Below are 10,394 nucleotides of genomic sequence, written 5' to 3'. Positions count from 1 at the left end.
TTTAAGTTTTTCTGGAAACTACTTTTGTTCATGTACTGTTTCATGCTATCCTGATCATTATGAGCCGAAAATACTTTTTCGGTCCGTACCTACATTCGGAAGGCTGTGGATGTGATTGGTTCCATATAATTATAAAGAACGTGATATTTAGCCATCGGATTTAAAGGAGAATGCGCAAATTTGGTCCTCAGAGAACTGGAATAATCGCGATTTGTCGCGAGGATCTGAGAAAATCGCGATTTGTCTCGGCAAACGTCAAAAATCACGATTTGTCTCGGAGAATGGGAAAAATCGCGATTCTGCATGTGCCTTTTGACCTTGTGCCTACTGGATACAGTGAAACATAAAACTGTTAAGAAGCGGAACTTTGAAAAGGATATGAAAATGATTCTGAACATTTATGTGATATCCATGACGATGTCTTTTAGAATTATTTTAAGCTCATATTTAGACATGGATAACACGAAACTATGTCAAAACACAGGTAAATATACGAAATATGAAAAATATGTGAAATATTTCCAAGAACACCCGGATGTTAGTGGACCAGAACCCGGAAGAATTCCACGCTAAAAACGTAGCGTCGTAACACTTGACGTATACCTTTAGAAGTTTTCAGGGGTGTAAGTCTAGCTGAGGAGTCGACAATATATCATCGCCCCAATGCTATGTAATAATATGTAATAATGCAACACAATGTACATACTAGTCAAACCAATCACATCCTGTTGACATACCGTACCCGGATTAGGCCCTGAACAGTCCTCCAGCTAAGTTATTGGTTTATTCCTGGACTGATTTTGGGAAGTGTTTACAGTCCAGGATTTAATCCAGTGCAAAAATTCTGCTCTGTCATTGGACAATTTGTGTGGATCCTAGCTTTTGATTGGGTACGCCAAAATGCGGGACTGTTACCAGATCCACCACTGTAAACATATCCAAAGTTGAGTATTTAATCGAATAAGAAGGAGTTGCCACGCTATATAGTGGCTGCTACAGTATTTCCTATATAATAATAGTCGCTAAGTAGACCGTTACGCCTAGAAGCTCCCGACAAATCTTAGTAAATGACCAGTAGTATAGACTGGCACTGATGGTGAAAAAAAATATTCCACCAATGTTATAAAGATTTTATTGGAAGTTTAACACTTACTCGTTGTCTGTTGTGGGTAATAATATAAATGCTTGATAGGACGGGTATTAGAACCAGTATAAATGGGCTAAAACTTTTGCGGGTTTAATTGTGGCTCGAATTTAGCTGAAACAGTTTTACCATGCACCACTGGAGAGTGGAGGTAGTATACCGAGGTCATCGCCATATTACAACTTTAAGTAGATACGACTGACGTCAGTCGTATCTACTAAGTCAGCTGACTAAGTAGATGATACTGACTAAGTAGATGAGAGTGACACAGTAGATGAGAGTGACAGTAGATGAGAGTGACGAACAAGCTTTAAAAGTAGATCTGTAATCAAGAAAGACTTACCACTAACTGATCATTGACCTGGTAAAACTAAATAGTAACTACAAAAACGGTATCAATTATCCCAGACTGTGGAGCCAAGAAGGTTACTAACAAATTACTAAGAAGACGCAATTATCTAGAGGATCAGAGGCATTTACCCCCTGCTTTACACTGTGTCCACCACTACTTGTAGTCTACCTTCATGCATGAAACATCTTAAAGGTTTGGTATATTTGAATATTAAGATGGTAAAATAAAGAGGAATTATGTAATTGACTGATAAATATCTATAAATATCTATTTAAGACTGAAATAGGCTCTGAAACAAAAGAAAGGCCTTGAGTTGAGGATGTTTTCTAAACTTAAACCTTTACCACGTGTTTACCACGTGATTACCACGTGAACGAATTATATCATTACGTACTCTGGTCTTTGAGTGTACCGAGTTTAGAAACTACCTCCTTGTTCAGAATAATATAACTAAATAATTTAAACAATACGGCGCCCATGTCTAAGCGGCTCTCCTCGAAAAAAGTTATTAAGTTATAATTTATGTAAAGATAAAAGATACAAGGAAAGGACAAATAATTATCGAAAAGATGCCGCAACCAAATGGTTAGTAAATAAAGGAAAGTTTCCAAATATGTATAATACAACGCCACGGAAACAATTCTTTGCGACTGGGCAACCAGATACACAAATCTAGCCCGATAATAAAACATCAGAGATTATTTCTAATTTTAGTCAGACGCAAGGTTTAAAAACTAATGGCTTAATCGCTAAAGAATGCAAAAATGATATAAAAATGTGAAATTAATGCCAACGTTAGCCAGATACAAGATAAAAAGACTTCACTCCCGTAGATTTGAAAAGGAAATAAACCAGCACAAGCTCTATGAGGAGAGAACGACTAAATCACCTCTTATTTAGTAATGTACCAGTTCAGTTGTTACAGCTACTACTAGAATAGCTTGATTTAGCCCCCCCCCCCCCGCACTCCGACTAAGACATTATTTAGTAATGTACCAGTTCAGTTGTTACAGCTACTACTTGAGCAGCTTGATTTAGCCCCCCCCCCCCCCGCACTCCGACTAAGACATTATTTAGTAATGTACCAGTTCAGTTGTTACAGCTACTACTAGAGCAGCTTGATTTAGCCCCCCCCCCCCCCCCCCGCACTCCGACTAAGACATTATTTAGTAATGTACCAGTTCAGTTGTTACAGCTACTACTAGAGCAGCTTGATTTAGCCCCCCCCCCCCCCCCCCCCCCGCACTCCGACTAAGACATTATTTAGTAATGTACCAGTTCAGTTGTTACAGCTACTACTTGAGCAGCTTGATTTAGCCCCCGCACTCCCCGCCACTCCGACTAGAATAGCTTGATTTAGCCCCCCCCCCCACCCGCACTCCGACTAAGACATTATTTAGTAATGTACCAGTTCAGTTGTTACAGCTACTACTTGAGCAGCTTGATTTAGCCCCCCCCCCCCCCCCCCCCCCCGCACTCCGACTAAGACATTATTTAGTAATGTACCAGTTCAGTTGTTACAGCTACTACTAGAGCAGCTTGATTTAGCCCCCCCCCCCCCCCCCCCCCCCCCCGCACTCCGACTAAGACATTATTTAGTAATGTACCAGTTCAGTTGTTACAGCTACTACTAGAGCAGCTTGATTTAGCCCCCGCACTCCCCGCCACTCCGACTAAAACACCTCATATTTAGTAATGTACCAGTTCAGTTGTTACAGCTACTACTAGAGCAGCTTGATTTAGCCCCCCCCCCCCCCCCCCCGCACTCCGACTAAGACATTATTTAGTAATGTACCAGTTCAGTTGTTACAGCTACTACTAGAGCAGCTTGATTTAGCCCCCCCCCCCCCCCCCCCGCACTCCGACTAAGACATTATTTAGTAATGTACCAGTTCAGTTGTTACAGCTACTACTTGAGCAGCTTGATTTAGCCCCCGCACTCCCCGCCACTCCGACTAAAACACCTCATATTTAGTAATGTACCAGTTCAGTTGTTACAGCTACTACTAGAGCAGCTTGATTTAGCCCCCCCCCCCCCCCCCCCGCACTCCGACTAAGACATTATTTAGTAATGTACCAGTTCAGTTGTTACAGCTACTACTAGAGCAGCTTGATTTAGCCCCCCCCCCCCCCCCCGCACTCCGACTAAGACATTATTTAGTAATGTACCAGTTCAGTTGTTACAGCTACTACTAGAGCAGCTTGATTTAGCCCCCCCCCCCCCCCGCACTCCGACTAAGACATTATTTAGTAATGTACCAGTTCAGTTGTTACAGCTACTACTAGAGTAGCTTGATTTAGCCCCCCCCCCCCCCCCCCGCACTCCGACTAAGACATTATTTAGTAATGTACCAGTTCAGTTGTTACAGCTACTACTAGAGCAGCTTGATTTAGCCCCCCCCCCCCCCCCCCCCCCCCCGCACTCCGACTAAGACATTATTTAGTAATGTACCAGTTCAGTTGTTACAGCTACTACTTGAGCAGCTTGATTTAGCCCCCCCCCCCCCCCCCCCGCACTCCGACTAAGACATTATTTAGTAAAGTACCAGTTCAGTTGTTACAGCTACTACTAGAGCAGCTTGATTTAGCCCCCGCACTCCCGCCACTATTTGGGGCAACTCATTGGGGGTTCAGACACTAAGAACGACCATCTTTTATAATGGTGACAACTGAAATGAAAGCTGATATGGTAAAAATAAACTCTTTTAATGGCCTCGTTCATGACAAAGCTCCTGGTCGTGAGCTTGGTCGTGAGCTTGGTCGTGAGCTTGGTCGTGAGCTTGGTCGTGAGCTTGGTCGTGAGCTTGGTCGTGAGCTCGTTCGTGACTCTGGTTCGTGACCTGCCACTATTTCACTGATGATCCTGACTAGTTCTGGCCTATGACCCCAACTATTTGGCGCTCAAGATTTGACTCTAATACAGGATCTAATTTCGTGGAGTTGTATCCACTTTCAAATTACCAGGATGGGCTGATCGAGTTATAAGGCATTACATAATGGTAATTCTCAGCTGTGACAATGGGGCTCGAAATTGCGAAAGGGAATTTAAAATGTATGTGAGCTCGATAAAGTTGTAGATATTATCATTCGTCCAGATGCCCAGGGAGACATACATTGTAATTTAACAAAAGTTAAGCTAGCAATTGAGAAGAGGAGATTGTGCGCTCTTTTCGTTTAAAAGTCATTGTCCACATGTACATGTCTCCTCCTTTGTAATTTGTCAAACAAAGGGGGGGGGGGGGGGGGGAGGGGGGTCAACCCCATCGAATATCGATGCTCATGCTCATTTGACCAAAAGTTTAGGAATGAATGGGCAAAATGGGCATCATTTTTCGTACAAAATTTCATATAGGAAATAATTACACCGTTTTAAAAGGCAAATAAAAAAGGAAAATAACGAAAATAACGAAAAATTGCTGGCACATTGCTGGAAGTTGAATATCAGTGAATCAGTAGCATTATATACATAACTTGTACTTTCTTTTTATCAGAGTACGGGGGCATGAACTATGAAGTACGTGTTGTGAGAATGTAAGATAACGATACGGCCCTGAACCAGTAAAAATTCCAAGATATGGGATACGGTATCAGATACGGAAGTTGCCAAGAACAACAATTATAACCAAATTAAATAATTAGCGGAACGTGACGCACAAAACCAGGTTATCAGTTTACCCCGGAACTTCATGACCTTGATTCGATGAACGGGCGATAATTGTGTTTCACCCAAGTTAAAGCGCCTGAGCTGTAACGTGATTCACCACGTGGTTCCATGTTTGTGTCACGTGACTGGAATTTGTCCGCACGGTTTCCTTCAACTTCCAATCTACACTTAACACGGAGGGAAAACTCGTGAGCGTATGTTTGGCAACATGGTCCTTTGTGTTGCAATCTAAATTAAAAGCTAAGGACTTGGCTTTTTTAATGGGACCAATACAGTAGTGAGTGTTATAATAGATTGTTCTTTTAGGGACCAAATAATTGCTGCCCCAAAGCTGAAAACATAAATTATCGGGATCTCCCATCTGTACCAACATAATATAAAATAAGTTACAAGGTCAGAGATCAGATGTCATGACGATTTTGTTAAATGCAATATTGGTGAATGAGCACTGAACAGTCACGAAGCTTTCATAAATACTATCAGTAAAATAATGTTGGATAAACAGCACCGAGCATTTTATATTCGCGTGAGTTTTACTGTGTCCACTCACCAACCTGTAGCTGTGGAAGTAGAACCTATGCTAAACGGTAGCGTCGAATATCGTAAAACGGCAAGAAAATGCGGTATATTCATAATGGAAATAGCGCACGAAGTATCCTGTATCGATAGCACAAGGATAAACTTTATTATTCTGGTACAGCCTAATTTATATCTACCTTTGTCGCCTGCAAGTTTCCACCCCCTAAGTTATGTGCCATTTCGGAATCTAAAATATGGCACATTTAACGTGGATACTGGATAGCACATGCCAGCATCCACATACAAAAGCATTAACAAGTTTTGAGGTCTTTTAACAGGATAAACAGTTAAAAACTTGAAGACATATCGTTGCATGTAAAGTAAGTGGAACCTATTTGAAAATGGATAAAAGTACCTAAAAATGCTACATTAGTAACTTATAACGCAACGGTATAAAAAATTAATAATAAATTAATTAACGATAATTTAAAAACTGCAACTGAAAAGCCAAAGCAAGCTTAAATTTAGTTCACTGTAACTAGAAAGCCAACAAAAGCCAGCTAATAATTGTACGTGGTAGAAAACAGCTACACCATGAGAAACACACAATTGCTCGCACAATAACACTAATAACGTATTTCTCAGACACTACCACTGCAATTACCACAGTATTTTCTTACACATCTTAGTAAAATGTGTCTACAGCAGTATTTCAATTAGTAGGATGTGTCTACAGCAGTATTTCACTTAGTAGGATGTGTCTACAGCAGTATTTCACTTAGTAGGATGTGTCTACAGCAGTATTTCACTTAGTAGGATGTGTCTACAGCAGTATTTCACTTAGTAGGATGTGTCTACAGCAGTATTTCACTTAGTAAAATGTGTCTACAGCAGTATTTCACTTAGTAGAAAGTCTCTACAGCAGTATTTCACTTAGTAGAAAGTGTCTACAGCAGTATTACACTTAGTAGAAAGTGTCTACAGCAGTATTTCACTTAGTAGAAAGTGTCTACAGCAGTATTCCACGTCTAACACCGTTCTCACTGAAATACATGGCCACCACCGCACAGTAAGCGCGGTGGAGCTCCAGCTGATTATAGAGCGGATAATATCTGCGGTTCTCCCCAGAGGCAGACTTTAATAACCACAAATTTTACGGAACATTGGACAGGATGAGGGCTCCACCGCAGAGTTACATGCGGCATCTAGCTAGGGCAAGTTCTACCGCAGATCTGGTCTAAAGGAACAAAGGTTTCAGACGCAAGCTTGTGTGTGCTGAAGAGGGATTCAGAGCAGGTTTTATTGCACATCCACTGGGAATGTTGCTTGTGTCGATGGGAATATTGTTTGTGGCGATGGGAATTTTGCTTGTGGCGATGGGAATTTTGCTTGTGGCGATGGGAATTTTGCTTGTGTCGATGGGAATGTTGCTTTTGGGAATTGCATCTCCACTATGTTGAGTAACAGGGGACTAAGTTAGTAAATGATATTAGGGATAGCAATTGGAATGGTCAAATGACACAAAATATTGAAGGTTGGTATGTATGTAATGTACCTGTAGACATTGACAATGATTGATGCATGGTAGTCAAGACAATGGATACAGTACACTGCACTGTGTTGGATTGCTTAAATATGTCTGCTTCGTAGTTGTAGTGAACATTGCGATTGGATTTGGACGCAGTGAACGCAATGATCTCTGTATCACATCTCATAATTTTAGTAGTAACTAACCATTAACCACAGCGTTCGGTATGGTAAATAAATTTTAGTGAAAATTCCGTACGAGTACACTGCAAACTAATATTTGCTTACCTCTTTTTAAGCGTCGCTAATAATTTCACTCAACGAAAAACGACAGAACCTACCGGCTGACTTAAATGGTGATGGAATGGGCAGAGGCACAGACCAAAAATATAAAACAATGGATTTTATCAAATAACCCAAAAGGCTGGAAACCCAAAAGATATCTCTAGGCCTGTTAAAAAACATGAACTGTAATAAGAAAATTGGGTATAATTGGTTGTTAAACCCTAACAATGCCGATTGATGTTACCATGAAAACCAGGAATTCGGGTGCAGCAACAGACTATTTAATAAAATTTCTGCAATCGATATCAAATTTGTACCTTGTTTCACGTGCAGATCCAACAATTTAAACGGAATGCAGATCTAATATCTAGTAAGAGAGAAACCGTTTTAAATACTTCCGGCATTTTTTCATAATCGTCCTGGTTGGAAAAAACATCATGATCAAAGCTATATGGAGTTTTTGAAATTAGCTTAAAATCAAAATCCTAACATTTTTCAGTCAACTGTAAAGATAACGTGAAGTCAGAGGGAGAGAGGGATAGGAAAAAAGTAACGGCCACCCAAAGAGGTATGTGATCATCAATGAGATCATCACTGAGATCATCAATAAGGTCATTGCTGAGATCATTTCTGGTTCAGTATGGTTTGTTTACATGAACTGATCACAGAAGGATAAAATTGGAATGAAACTCGTGCAAACAATAATCTTACTATATATAAAGCGAGACGATATATATATATATATATATATGGATGAATGAATTTTACTGACACCACGGCATCAACTTAAATGCGACTTTCCGCAAAAAGTAAAAACCGTAAAAGATATACAACTAAAACTTTTTTGACTGGGTCAAATGCTTTTCAACTTTTCAAATCAGCACGAAAAAATAAAAAATTGGCCAAGGAATAGGGTTACAACTTTTCCAATCCATTATTGAATATAAATGTCATAGATTTTCAGTGTTGTGATCAGTTTAAAGACTATTTTTTACAATAGAAAATACTCTTTTTGTATAAAATCGAAAAATTTTAACAAGGAAGGGTGTTCACCCTGATTTTTAAAGTAGTTTAAACCAATAAACTAGGGTCGAGGTCCGTGACCGAACTTTTGAGGGTGTCCCGGACTCCAGGCGGTAATAAATATAACTATACGTACTATTGCTAATCAACTAAATTTAATGAACCACCATTCGGTACATTCCCGGAATTAAATTTACCGCAATAAACTAAAAAGGTGCCCCAATGATTAGACGTATCCGTCTTATTTGGACTAATAGTCATTAAACCAAATATGATAACTGCTTACCCAGCTTATCAACAGTGAACGAGGTAGCAAAGGTGAACGAGGTACGAATCAAGAAACAATTTAAATCTTTGTGACTGCCGAGTACTTTATCGGATACCTTGTGGAGTCTATAGCGTAGGGAGATTGAGTTATTTTACTAAGACATTGCAGGCTAGATGGTTGGAAGTGGGATTTGTCCGAACTGTTAAGGAAATACCAGGAAATAAAGTATTCTGAACTAAAGACCCAAAGTTAACTCTGTCAAGACTTCAGATTGGATGAGTTACCAAAAGGTATAAAATAATATGATTTAAGAACACTACTTATGTAAGACATGATTTAAGTTCACATAATTTCAATAAAATCGATGGTTGATTCGGCTTGGAGTCCACATCATTATCTTTGAAACGTTGCAATTAAAAGTTAAAAGACAACTAAACCGTGTTTATTGAATGGATGAGTTACCAAAAGGTATAAAATAATATGATTTAAGAACACTACTTATGTAAGACATGATTTAAGTTCACATAATTACAATAAAATCGATGGTTGATTCGGCTTGGAGTCCACATCATTATCTTTGAAACGTTGCAATTAAAAGTTAAAAGACAACTAAACCGTGTTTATTGTTTACTAGATAGACTAATGTTAAGATAAAAGCTATAAGTATTGCAGATTTAAGGTTTAATATTGTCAAGCACGATGGTCCCTAAAGCGGTCGTATCATAGATTTGAACATCAATATCAATACTAATAACACGGGTTACACTCTAGTATTAGATACTATTAACGATTTCATAAGTAATTCCAAGAAAAATACCAAATTAACCCTGCTGTCTGTAGTTTCCAGTTTCCACGAATAGTCATATTCTAATGGCTGTTTCCTAACCAGTGAAAGTCCACTCAAGAACTAGTTGCTTGGTTCCTGGATCAGACAACTACTGGTTAAAGAGCTGCCATACACGAGAGAAGCCACAGTGAACATCACTGTTGAAGACACGCCAGTGCAGCAAGTTAGTGACTTTATGTACTTAGGTACAATTTTCAGCGACGGCACTATCGACCGTGAGCTGTCTGCTGGGATTCAGAAAGCTTCCGGAGCCTTAAACCAACTCAGTTATATATGGAAAAACCGCAACATTAAGTCTTATAGTAATACAAAGATCAGGATTTACAAGGCAGCAGTTTTGACAATATTGTTATATGGTAGTGAGGTTTGGAACACAACCGAAAAACAGCTAAATCGCTTTGATGTGTTCCATCAGCGTTGCTTGAGGAGAATACTTAGGATAAGATGGCTCTACCGGTTTAGAAACACAGAAGTTTTCGAGCATGCAAGGATAAATCCAGTAGAGACGCACATAGGAGCAAACCGCCTGCGCTGGTTTGGCCATGTCAAACCAGCCAGAATGCCAGACACTAGAGCACTAGGCTTCCTGAGTACCTACTTAACTGGACCCCTGCGTATGAGAGAAGATCTAGGGGTCGTCCAAGAAAGAACTGGATGAAATGTTCGCTGGAACACGCTGCAGCATTTTCAGGAAGGAGCGAGCGAGAGGGGATGATACGACACAAACGGGAGTTCATTGGTGCAGGCCACTCGAATGATTGAGGA

This window comes from Bolinopsis microptera, chromosome 13, assembly GCF_026151205.1.
Source record: "Bolinopsis microptera isolate Bmic1 chromosome 13, MBARI_Bmic_1.0, whole genome shotgun sequence".
Taxonomy (NCBI): Eukaryota; Metazoa; Ctenophora; class Tentaculata; order Lobata; family Bolinopsidae; genus Bolinopsis; species Bolinopsis microptera.
The sequence above is the reverse complement of the archived record's forward strand: the minus strand, read 5'-3'. Positions refer to the sequence as shown.